This window comes from Gopherus evgoodei, chromosome 1 (genome assembly GCF_007399415.2).
Source record: "Gopherus evgoodei ecotype Sinaloan lineage chromosome 1, rGopEvg1_v1.p, whole genome shotgun sequence".
Lineage (NCBI taxonomy): Eukaryota > Metazoa > Chordata > Testudines > Testudinidae > Gopherus > Gopherus evgoodei.
The window spans coordinates 10333256-10345357 of record NC_044322.1 but is presented as its reverse complement, the minus strand read 5'-3'; positions in this window follow the sequence as shown (position 1 = coordinate 10345357).

Below are 12102 nucleotides of genomic sequence, written 5' to 3'. Positions count from 1 at the left end.
AGTGACAGTCTAAATACAGAATGGGTGGACGGGGAAACTAAGGCACAGATAGATGATGTGACTTGCCCCAGGTCATGGGCAGAGTGAGGAGTTGAACCCAGGGCTCTAGCTGAGTGCCCTGCTCACTGGCCTCCCTGCCTCTAGCCTTACTGTTTTGGGACAAGCTGATGGTGAAAGTGAGAGTAAGGCAACCCTGGTGTCAATCGGTGGCTTCTGATTTCCCTGTGAAAATCAGACATGGCTTTGGTGCTGCAAGATCCAAGCCCCTAGTCACAACTCGCTGATTCTACTTTTGCTATCTTCAGATCATGAGCTTTGGATTTGTATACGTGGCACTAGGGTTGCCAACTCTCCAGGTTTGACCTGTAGTCTCCAGGAATTACAGATTAATCTTTAATTAAAGATTATCATGTGATGAAGCCTCCAGGAATACGTCCAACCAAAATTGGCTGCCCAAGATCTGCTCAGATCAGTGCAGAAGGAGCAAAGGTTTTCAGTGGACAATCAGGTTACAGTGGCAACCGCTAGGGTTGTTACTATCACCAGTAGAGCTGCAGCAGCAGGAGAGTTAAGAAAAAGCTCAGTGCAGACAAGGCCTATGTGCATGATCACTGAATCTGCAGCCCCCCATATAACCTCACCCTGAACAATCCCTTCGTGGGCCAGCTATGGAGACTGTTGCAGAATTACACATCACAGGGGCTTCCGATTCCCCCGCCCTGCATTTCAGACCTCACTATGACCTCCCCCTCCCGGAGGAACTGACTCAATATGTGTACAGACCGAGCCCACGTCCAGACTTACCCGCGGCATCGGCGGGTTAAAATCGATTGCTCGGGGATCGATATATCGCGTCTAGTCTGGACGCGATGTATCGATCCCCGAGCGCGCTTACATCGATTCCGGAACTCCATCAACCCCAACGGAGTTCCGGAATCGACACGGAGAGCCGCGGACATCGATGCCGCGCCGTCCAGACGGGTGAGTACCTCGATTTTAGAAATTCGACTTCAGCTACGTTATTCCCGTAGCTGAAGTTGCGTATCTAAAATCGATTTTAATACCTAGTCTGGATGTGGCCAAAGAATGCAGGTAGAGACCTGTATTTAGGAGAGTGGTTTGGTCTGATAAAGTCAAGGCAATTCAAAAGCCAACAGCAAATGAGAAAGAAAACTAGTGTGAAATTCCCAGCATGAGTCATTTTGATTTTCTCTCACTTAATTCCCACTAGATACATCCTGGCAAAAGACGTCAGGAAGAGAACTCAGATGACATAAGCACTGCCTCTTAGTAAAAGGAACCTGGTTAGCTAAGATTACAAGTATATTTACATCCTTTAGTTGCCAAGCACAATCCAGCTGAGTGTGGATAAAAATCACTGCCTTGAAGAGGTGGGGAAAATTAGTGTGAATTTTTTCACTTATGGATTTCATGCAGTTCTGCACCCTCTGAAATATCGATTTTCCTCTTCTCATGACATTGCAGGAACAGAACTTTCCTATGAAATGAACAACCTGAAAACTCACAAAGTCCCTGCAAGGTTAACACTAGGCTTTAAAGCCTGAAGGGACAATTGTGATCATCCAGTCTGATCGTCTCACTAACACAGGTCACAGAATTCCTGCTGAGGAAGGAATTATCTTTTCCTGTAGTGTAAGTGAACTCTATCAAGCCCAGTAACTTCTTGCTGGCCTAGAGCAGATGTTTTAGGAAAATGTCCAACCTTGATGAAAGATGAAAGGTCTCTTCCTGGAGGATTCATGTTTATAAGAAAAAATATAAACAAGTTCCCAGAAGCAGAAAAGGAAACAGAAATCTGATAGAGCCTGATCCCATAGTTCTGGGAATTCAGAAAGGTATTCTATTCCCCTGCTCCCTTCTTCCCTTAGCATCTGTGCAAAGGCTAGACGAAGGTAGGCTGATGTTAACCTCTGGGTTCCCCAGGGACCGGGTAGTGCCCTTCCTAATGTCACAGCTCCTTGTACATGAATATACCACCCCGCTAAGTGAATCCTGTAAATAGCAAAAAACTCCGCGCCCCCCCACCAACATTCACAAGTGGTGATTTTCGAGCTAGCATGGCTTTTGTGCAAAATTTCATTGAGTGGTTTCAAATTTCCCATCATTGCTCCAGGGACGTTGGAAATATTTTGAAAACTCATGGATGGACAAGTCTCACTGAAAAGAAAAAATACACATGGTGAGAATCCTTCACCCCACTCTCCTGCTGCCGCAGCCAGTCAAATGTTTATTGTACTCTGTACCATTAGAGATGGCCTGAAACTAGGTCACTTAACTCAGTCTTGACTGATGGGCTTATATATAATTCTTTTCCACCTCTCGTCCGCCCCTCTACCTGTTTTCTCCTCTGGCTGCTACTGCAGTTGAGTAGTCTGAGCATAGGACTGGGAGCCAAGAACTCCTGAACTGAGACACTGACTCCCACTCTGTGGCCTTGGGCAAATCATTTAAGGCCTGAACTTGCACCATAGAAATCAGTGGGAGTTTTGCCACTGATGTCAATGAGCCCAGGAAGAAAGCCTTACTGCCAGCTCTTCAGAGGCACTGAGCACCTGCAGCTCTCATTGACTTTGGCTGGAGCTTTGAATGCTCAGCACCTCTGCAGATCATGCTATTAATCTCTCTGCCTCAGTTTCTCCTGATATACAATGGGGAGAATAATACTTTTAGGCCCAGGTGTTGGTGCTTCACTGAATCCTGGCCCAAGTACTATTATGTTCTTTTCACCCAGTTTCCTACCAGTCTCAACTTGTTAGCTCTTTGTGGGAAATAGAGTTTGGCATTTCCTAGCCAGTCATGCAGCTCCTGCCCCGGGGAGTGCAGATATGCCCTGGGTGTATCTCACAGCTGCTGCATTGTTTTGTTATCCCTCCTGGTAAATATTGACTGTCCTTTCACCTCAGTCAATGTTTACCTTTGTTTCAGTAAAGTCTATATGTTCTAAGCTATTGCTGAACTCTGCCATTGTTCATTGCTTAGCCCTAGGGCTGATGTGCAGGAAAACAGCGGCACAAAATATGGGTCCAATTCTGCAAATCCTGATGCATTTGAGTGCATTTACTCCCGTGAGTAGTCTCATTGAACACAGCAGCACTACTCAGGAGAGTAATTGCTAGAGTTTAAGTGTTTGCAGGATCAAGGCCTAAAGTTGCATTGCACCTCATCAGGAGTCATCATGGCTCAGAAAAATATACACGCACAATTTTAAAAACGTTATTTGTTTGAAAGGTCACATTCCTCTCTCTCGTACAACATACACAACTCACAGCTTTACAATGGGTCCAGATGACACCTATGCGTGGGACACATCTCCCCTCTGTCGGGGTTTTATACCATCCTTTGAAGTGTCTGGTTATAGACACTGACTGAGACAGGAAACTGGACTAGATGGACCCTGGGTCTGAACTTGTGTGGCAGCTGCTATGTTCCTTTACTAGAGGGGCCTCTGAACTTTATTGGGAGAGTTCCAGGGAAAAGCCTGTGTGCTGCAATCCAGCCTTTGAGACCACAACTCCTATGATGCCTTGGGGAAAGAGGGAGAGACTTCCTCATGTAGGGCACGCAGGCGGTGGACTCCATTTCTGGGAAAAGGAATGAGATTGCTGCTGTGGAGCTCTGTCCATACCAGGAGCTGCTGCTAGGAAGCCAGAAGCTGCTGCTGAGAGCCTGCAGGGGCTTTGATTTAGGGAGCCTCAGAGGCTGTTGGTGGCTTCACTGGGGTCAGCGCAGAGACTGTTGCTGTGCCTAGAGCTGACTGAGGTGGGGCTGCAGTGAGGGAACTATGAGGAACCCCCACTGTTGTTTGGGAAAGTACTTGCAAGGGAAGGGGCACAGCAGAGAGACTGAGTCTGAGGAGAGGCAGAGTGATCTTCCCCTGAACCAGGGCCCAGAGCTGCTGGCATTTGGCGGGGCCAGCTCCAATCGTCAGAGGGGTTGTGCAGCTTGTTGCCTTGGCTGGACTGACACACAGAACCAACCGAGCGCTGTCTCCAGCTGCAGATCTTCCAGTGCGCCCACACAAGCAAGTGCCTGGGACTCTGAGATCCAGAGGTGTGTTCACTGCGGGGTGGGTGAATGGTGGCATAAGTTTCATTTATCACTGTATATTATATTTGTTAATTGATTTTATTCAACTGGCCCTGTGTATTTAAATTAATAGTGACATTTCATCTTAGTCTGCTATACCCTGTTTTTTAAATTGTTAAGAAAAAGTGTGTTAACTCTAATTTAAATATATTGGATGTATATTATTTATAATTGGTATTTGAGTTAGACCCGTGACACAGGTTATTATTATTATTACTATTTGAAAGGCTTTATTTGCTGGAGGTTCCCAAGGCACGCCATTGAGTGTGTGCAGGAGCCAGCCAGGTGGCGGCACTGCCAATTTTAACTTCCTTTAGGAGTAAAGAGACTGCAGCAGAGGGATGACTAGAGGATTCCCACCTATCCACCATCACCACTGGGATACTCAGGATCTTCTCTGACGTAAACAACATCAGGCGCCCAGGCACACAGGTGAGTGTTGCCTGTTCCCGAGTAATCCAGGGAAGAAAGGGGGGTTCCACTGTTCAGCACTTGGGGACCGAGGCTCTGATCCATTAAAGTCAATGGAAAAACTCCTATTGATTTCAGTGGGCACTGGATCAGTCCCTGATTCAGAAATGCATGTGCTTAAGTCCCATTAACTTCACTTGTGCATGTCCTTAAGTGCTCGGCTGAATAGGAATGGCCTGGATCACATGCAGACGTGCTTTGCTGGATCATGACATTAGTATCCTCAGGAAAAAAAATGAGGAAAAATAAAGGGCACGGCTATTTTTTAAGCGGTCTGAAGTGCAACACTGAAAACCCAGACCACATCCAAGCAGATTACATCGCTACTGTGATGAGGGGCTAAAGCACTAATGAAGCTGCACTTAGCTGCTGACAGACCCTCAGCATTAAGCTGAAGAATTCACAGTGATGGTCCAATGGCTCGAAAGTCGAAGGATGGGCCATACAGTCAGATGGCACATGACCAAGATTCGTCACCGAATTCAGTTCACTCGCTTCCCCTACCTGGGCACTGACAGGGAGTGCAGCGTCGCATATCCTTGGAAAGTGCCTGCAGACTTACTTCGCCGGAGGGCTACCGCCTCTTCATCTGGCTGCTAACCATACTATCAAATGGCTGGGCATGTTGTGCCGACCCTGACAGAGACCACATCCGAACCTAAGTAAAGATAGTGCTAGAGATATATATTTTTTCACTCTTTTTGCTGTCCTAACTCTGAGCCAAAATGGCCAAAAGACATTTTTTCCCCTCTCTTTTAATTTGGAAAAATCAAATGCGCTTATGGGCTGAGACCTTGGAAGCAAGTTCCCTGCCTGCAGCAACACCATTTCTGTTGATTAAGTTATTATTCCCCGAAAGGTTGAATTTCTAAGACAAAAGCTGACACAGACACCATGCTAGTGGCACTTGTGCGTGTCACAAATGAAGATTTAACACCAAGTAATGGGGGAGGGGGAGGAGGCAAGTGGACCTGGCTATCAGGAAAAGCTTGCTACAGGTGATCTCTGTTAGATGATGGATTAGCCTCTGAGGGGAAGTAGTGGATGCTCCATTGCTTACACATTTAAAGTTTGATTAGACAAAGAACTATATAGAAAGACAAAGAACTACAGAAATATACTGTCTATCTATCTCAGGGGTCGGCGGGCGGCTAGTGCACTCATTCCTGTTGCCTTAAGTTCCTGTCTCTCATTACTTGTGTTCTTAGCATGCAGCGTTTACTAGGAGCACAGCAGAAGTGCTGTGCCGAGTCTTCATTTATTCACTCTAATTTAAGGTTTCACGTGCCAGTAAGACATTTTAACATTTTTAGAAGGTCTCTTTCTATAAGTCTATAATATAGAACTAAACTATTGTTGTATGTAAAGTAAATAAGGTTTTTGAAATGTTTAAGAAGCTTCATTTAAAATTAAATTAAAATGCAGAGCCCCCCAGACCAGTGGCCAGGACCCAGGCAGTGTGAGTGCCACTGAAAATCAGCTCGTGTGCTGCCTTCGGCACATGTGCCATAGGTTGCCTACCCTGATCTATCTGCTTCATCCTGCTCCCTTTGACAATAATATTAATTGACTTGCATTATTGCAAGCTAGCCTTTGCTCTCTAAATTGATATATCTATCAGGGTATCTAGAATGTCCATCTAAGCACGAGAGGCAACATGGACAAGATGTCATAAAGGTCTTTTCCATCTTCTCTTTAGAGACCAATGTTGATTAGACTGTGTTTCATTCATTTCTGAGCCACCACAGTATGCTACGTGGGCTTGCATTACTTGTGGACAGCGATGACGAGTCTATTGCTCAGTGTACAACCAAATCCCACGGACTGTCATAACAACATCGTATGGGCCAGCAATTGAGCTGTGTTCCTCTGAGGTTTAAACAAACAGATTTTTTACCCAGTGGTAAGAACAATATTTTCAGAGAAGCCATTTTTAAAAAAGGAAACTCGAAGCATAATTACCCAACAAAGTGCTTAGGGAAAGAGGGTTCCTGAATTCTTGGCTTTGTTAGGTAAGCTAGTTATTAAAGTTTAACAAATGACACCAATATTCTATTTCAGCAAGTCTGCATCAGCTACCATAGCTCTATAGTTGTCCACTCCCACAGCCCTTTGAGAGTGCATGTCCCACTGAGATCAGTGGGAGTTTTTCTTGCCATGGGACTGCAAAACAGAGCCCTGGTGAAATAATCAGAGTGGAACTAACAATATGAAAACCCATTTATATATATGCACAAAATATTGGGAAGCCAAAGTGCAGACCTGGCCTAATGGTGCCCTGTGGAAGAAACTATACCATGCTGCCGTCCACCCACCCCCACTCCCTGCTCAGCTCAAGATGAAGCAATGCATGCTGGGAGTCATAAAGCCTCCATTGGCCACACTCCCATGTTAAAAGTGACAGTGGCAGCAATGTGATTATTTTATATCAATTTCAAATAGGTCTTCAGGCTCCTGATAAATTGCTACTGTGATCCTTGGTTGGGCAAAGTGTGAGCATCAGTAATATCAGGGATGAAACATGGACTAGAGCCACCCTAGGTTACTTTGGCATCACCCAGGATCAGCGCCTTGATTTGGACCCTCTTTTATATCACAATAGCACCTGCTTGTCTAACAGCAGCACCCAGGAGCAGCAACCGAGATCTTGGCCCCACTGTGCTAGGTGCTGTACAAACACACAGTAAAAGACAGTAGAGTGGCCAGATATCCCGATCTGATAGGGACAGTCCTGATATTCGGGGCTTTGTCTTATATAGGTGCCTATTGCCCCACCATCCCCTGTCCCGGTTTTTCATACTTGCTACACCTTAAAAGACAGTCCCTGCCCCACAGAGCTTACAATTTCAATAGACCCAGATAGAGGGCAAGAGAGGCACTGGAGGCACAGAGGGGGAAGTGACTTGCCCAGGGTCACCCAGCAGGTCAGTGGCAGAGCCAGAAATTGAACTCAGGTCTCCTGCTGTATTTATACAATATCTAATAGGAGGGGGCCCCACAATCTTGGTTAGGGCCCTAAAGGTGCTACAAACAAACAATAACAATCATAACAACTCTGAACAGATGGGTCACACAAAGCCGATGAACAACTTACACCCAATTTAAGCCCTCTTTGGGTTGACCAAATCCATGGGCAGCGGGTATAAGAGGCCAGGGGAGGCTAAGCTGCCTCACACAGGAGGCGGCGCACCTCTCTTTGGAGGTGTGCCGGCCTGCCGCCTTTGGAGTGCTGCTGCTGAAAGGGCGCCAGGGCCATGGCCCCGCCTGAGCTCCACGCTGAGGACCTGCTCCCACTCGTCCTCTTCCTCTGTGGCTCCTCTTCCCATCCCTACTCTGCTTCTTCCCCCGAGGCCCCCAAGCCTGTTGTTTGCTCCTCGGAGTGGAGGAGGGGGCAGAGAGGAGCAAGAGGCAGGCCTGGGGGGCTTCAAGGGAGGGGGCAAAGAGGCATTGTTGGGGAGGTCTCAGGGGAGGGATGAAGAGGTGCGAGCAGCAGGCAGGGGGCCTCAGGGGAAGGGGCCAAGCAGGAGCAGGGCCCAGGGTGGAGCTAGGGTTGTCAACTTTTTAATCACACAAAACCGAATATGTCCTGCCCCTTCTCTGAGCCCCCTCACTCATTCCATCCCCTCTCCCTCTCCCCCACCCTCACTCGCTTTCACTGAGCTGGGGCAGGGGTTGGAGTGTGGGGGGAGGTGAGGGCTCTGGCTAGGGGTGTGGGCTCCAGGGTGAGGCTGGGAATGAGGGGTTTGGGGTGCAGCAGGGGGCTCAGGGCTCGTGCAGGGGGTTGGGGTGCAGGAGTGGGTGTGGGCTCTGTGAGGGAGCTCAGGGCTGGGGCACGGAGTTGGGGTGCAGGCTCTGGGAGGGAGTTAGGAACTGGAAGGGGTTCCGACCTGGGGCAGAGTGTTGGGGTGTGGGTGGGACTTCAGGCTCCACCCGAGTGGCGCTTACCTCAGGTGGCTCCCGGTTGGTGGTGCAGTGTAGGGATCGGTCCTGGCTGGCAAACCACCAGAAACCGCCCCCTGCAAAACCCCCTTTTGCCTTTGCCACAGAATGCTGATTTGTCTCAGAATGCTGACTCCATATTATCACAAGATTAGGAAAATACCGCACGCTCTGCCCACATGCAATGGGTGAGGGGAAAAGGGGAAGAGAGAGTCCTCCACCAATGCGAAACAAGTAAACAAGGCTGTAAGCTATGCATGATGCTGTAACTGAAAGAATAAAAAGGTTGCCACGCCTCACGGCGGGGCGCTCTCCTGAACACACAAGCTGTCTGCGTCTGGTTCCTTCCCGCATCTGGTGACCCCGACGTGATTCCAGCCCTCCGTACCCACCGGCCGGTCGAGCCGTGGTGCACCTCAGTGCGTCTTTGCGCACTCCCTCGTGAGTATGGGGGGGGACTTGTCCGTGCAACAGAAGGCTCATGTGAAAGAGCTGGTTAAGTTACTCAAGGTAACTGGTCGCATAACAGCATCACAGCAACATGTGGAGGATTTGCTCCATGTTATAGAGGTTAAGTGCCCTTGGTACCCCGAGAAAGGATCTCTCGAGGTTTCTGACTGGCAAAATGTGGGCGAACGGCTCCTAAGGGAGCCACGAGCGCCCATCCAACACATCTTGCTGTGGCAACATTGTGCAGAGGCAATCGGGCGTTTGTGAAAGGAGGCGCCCCCGCTTGCCTCTCCCACCCCTACCCCACCTCCCTCATATGTCACGGAGGTTGAAACCCCAAGTCCTGCACCCAGGGCGACAGCCCCTAGTCTAGCCCCCTCTGAGTCCTTGCTGTCGTCGCCCCCTCCCTTTTGCCCCCTCCAGTTCCAAGCGCGGTACAGGCTGCTTTCGGCCCCAGCTGGCTGTGAAGGAAAAATATAGACAGAGGCGAAGCAAAGGAAATACAAGTTACAGAACTGAAATTACATTTGCAAAGCTTAACTGTCCAGTAAGATCCAACAGTGTGCCTTTGTGACCCTGGAGTCGGAAGCCACAGGCAGCCGACCTGGACTGGAATCTCTGAAAAAGACGCCGCAGGAGATTCCAGGGTGTAAAAGAACAGCCCTCTCAAGAGCAGAAGCATGTTGGAAATTCTGGACAAGCTGTATACAGGATAATCTCCCTTCCACCTCTCCCCCTCCTCTGAACATTACACACAGAAGTGGCCAGTCTGGACGTACCTGTGTAAGTATGAAAGAAGCTTCGGGCTTGGGGCATTAATATTTTCCTGAGTGATGTGGGAGCGTTCCCAACACTCTCCATTGTTGTTTTATTATTTTATTAATGAAGCTTCAAAATTCAGTTATATGGTGTATTTTCTTTATCTTCCCCCAGCGATCCTGTAGTGTCAGCCTGATCACCTGACACGAGGGATAGATTGGTAACAGAAATTTGTCACAGCTTGGTGAGCAATTTAGAAGGGGGGAGCACTGCAGAATTTACACCATCTATTTGTTTTACCCTTGTTATTTTGTGTTTGCCTTGCTTGGTACTGTTGGTGCTATATGTTAAGAATTGCATAAGTAAAAGTATGCCTTAATAGGATAAGGAAATGCTATTTGGTTCTGGTTCTGTTCTGTTTAACCGGTTACTGTTGTTTTTCTGCTCTGTATACATTTGGGCGTTAGGAGTGTGGGCGGAACTGAACCTCTCGTTCGTAATTCCTTGGAGTGGAAGCCAAGAGTGCGAGGAAGCTCTGAGGTTGAATTGAGATCCTTCTGTCCCGTCCCCTGTAGCGGACAGTGTATAGAAGTGGGAAAGTCTGACTTAGACTGTAATTCCCTCTGCGCTCTGTGTAATTTCTTTTTTCTGTTTAAGTGTCAGCAGACAGATGGGTGGGTCTCTAGGTAAACTCTCTAAAGGGGTTTGGATTTTTGTTCAGGTGGCAAGCCTCATGAAGGAGGACTCGGGTCGTCTTGTGAGTAAGAAGGTTTAAGAAAAAAGACCAGGAGGGGTGGGGGCTAGTTAAAAAGCCCACCCTCCTAGCTAAACTAGTAGTGGAACAAGTTGGTGCCCATGGAAGGGACGGTTCAGCAAGAAAAGCAGGATCGGGCCCAGGCAGGCAGGCAACAGAGAGAGAAATTGAAAAGCAGGTTGAAAAACTTTACGGGTGTAGTGGAAGAAAAAAGTCAGTAAGTGTAAGCATGGGGATTTCAAATACCCAGGACTTACTTGGCATGGTGATTTAAGTTGATAAAAGTGGCTGTTGGGAGACAAGCAAGTGATTTAAGGGAGAGTGAGAAGTTAACTCTGTAGTTGCTGGAGGAAACAGCAGTTGAACTTTGTAAATATGCTAAAGAAAAGGGCTCTTGGTGTCTGCGAAATGTTTGTAAATAAATTTAGGCAAAAAAAATTATTGAATTGCTATTATTTGGTTTGGCTATGAATAATTTAGTTAAATTAGCTGAAGAATGTATACAGTGTTATGTAATTGAAAACCTAGGCTGCTTATGAAACAAATATAAGAAAATATGGGGTAATTCCTCTGTTTTTGCCTGAAGTCAACAAGGGTATTTGTATATTTCAAGCGATGATTGTCTACCCAGAAGGGGTGGGTAGACCTCTGTTTTTTGTCTTTCAGATAATCAAAAAAAAACTAATGCCAGCTGAACAGCATTCAACGTATCATGCATTTACTGGCACAACAGGAATTATGTTTTGTGTTCTATGTCCTGTCTTGTGGTGTTTGTCTCGTGGCCAAAATTGTTGTGTTTAATATTTTCATAGGATAGTCTAGTTAAAATTAAATAAAAGGGTTAAATGCAGATACTTGTTTTATTCCCCTTTAAAATACAAGGTGTTTGGATAAATCAAAAAAATGTAATACACTAAAGTCTAATGCATTTGCTTAAGTAAGAAACAGAAATTGTTGTTATAATTTGCATGCCAACGGTCTTTGAAAGCAAAGACATGAAAAGTTAACCCACTCCCCATATTGTACATGGGATCTTTCTGGCTGCCTCAAATTTCTAGCCAGAGGGCTGGGGATGGTGGAAAGCCATTGGACTAGAGGTTGAATTCAATGAACTCCTCAAAGTGGGTGTGCTTGTTCTAGCTCGTTGCTCCAAAGTTCTGTAATAAGGTTATTTTAGTAAAAAAGTATGTGTGACATATATTAAATAATAACACTAATGTACTGTATAATGGCAATGTTTACGTGTTCGTTGCTGGGAAAAGGTGTATAAGTAAAAAGTAAAAGTTTCCTTTGCAGGTTAAAGGAAGCCAAAAAGGGAAAACAAAAAAAAAAAAAAAGAACAGAATGAGTTAACTAAAAAGAAAAAAGAAGCTAGGAGACTGTAGATAAGACACTGTCTCCATTCAAGGACACTGCTCACAGCTAAAACTTGGCTGATAACCAAGGAAAGGGGGGTGGGGCTTGAATGTGCCCAAGCAGCTATGAGATTTGCAAAACACTGCCAGGCACTAATGAAATGTGTTAAGTTTCTTTTCTCACAGGTAAAGAAGCGCTACCCAAAGACCGAATCAGCCCTTGCCTTCCCGGATGCCCTTCAATTAGCCCTGGCAGGCTTTGTGGGC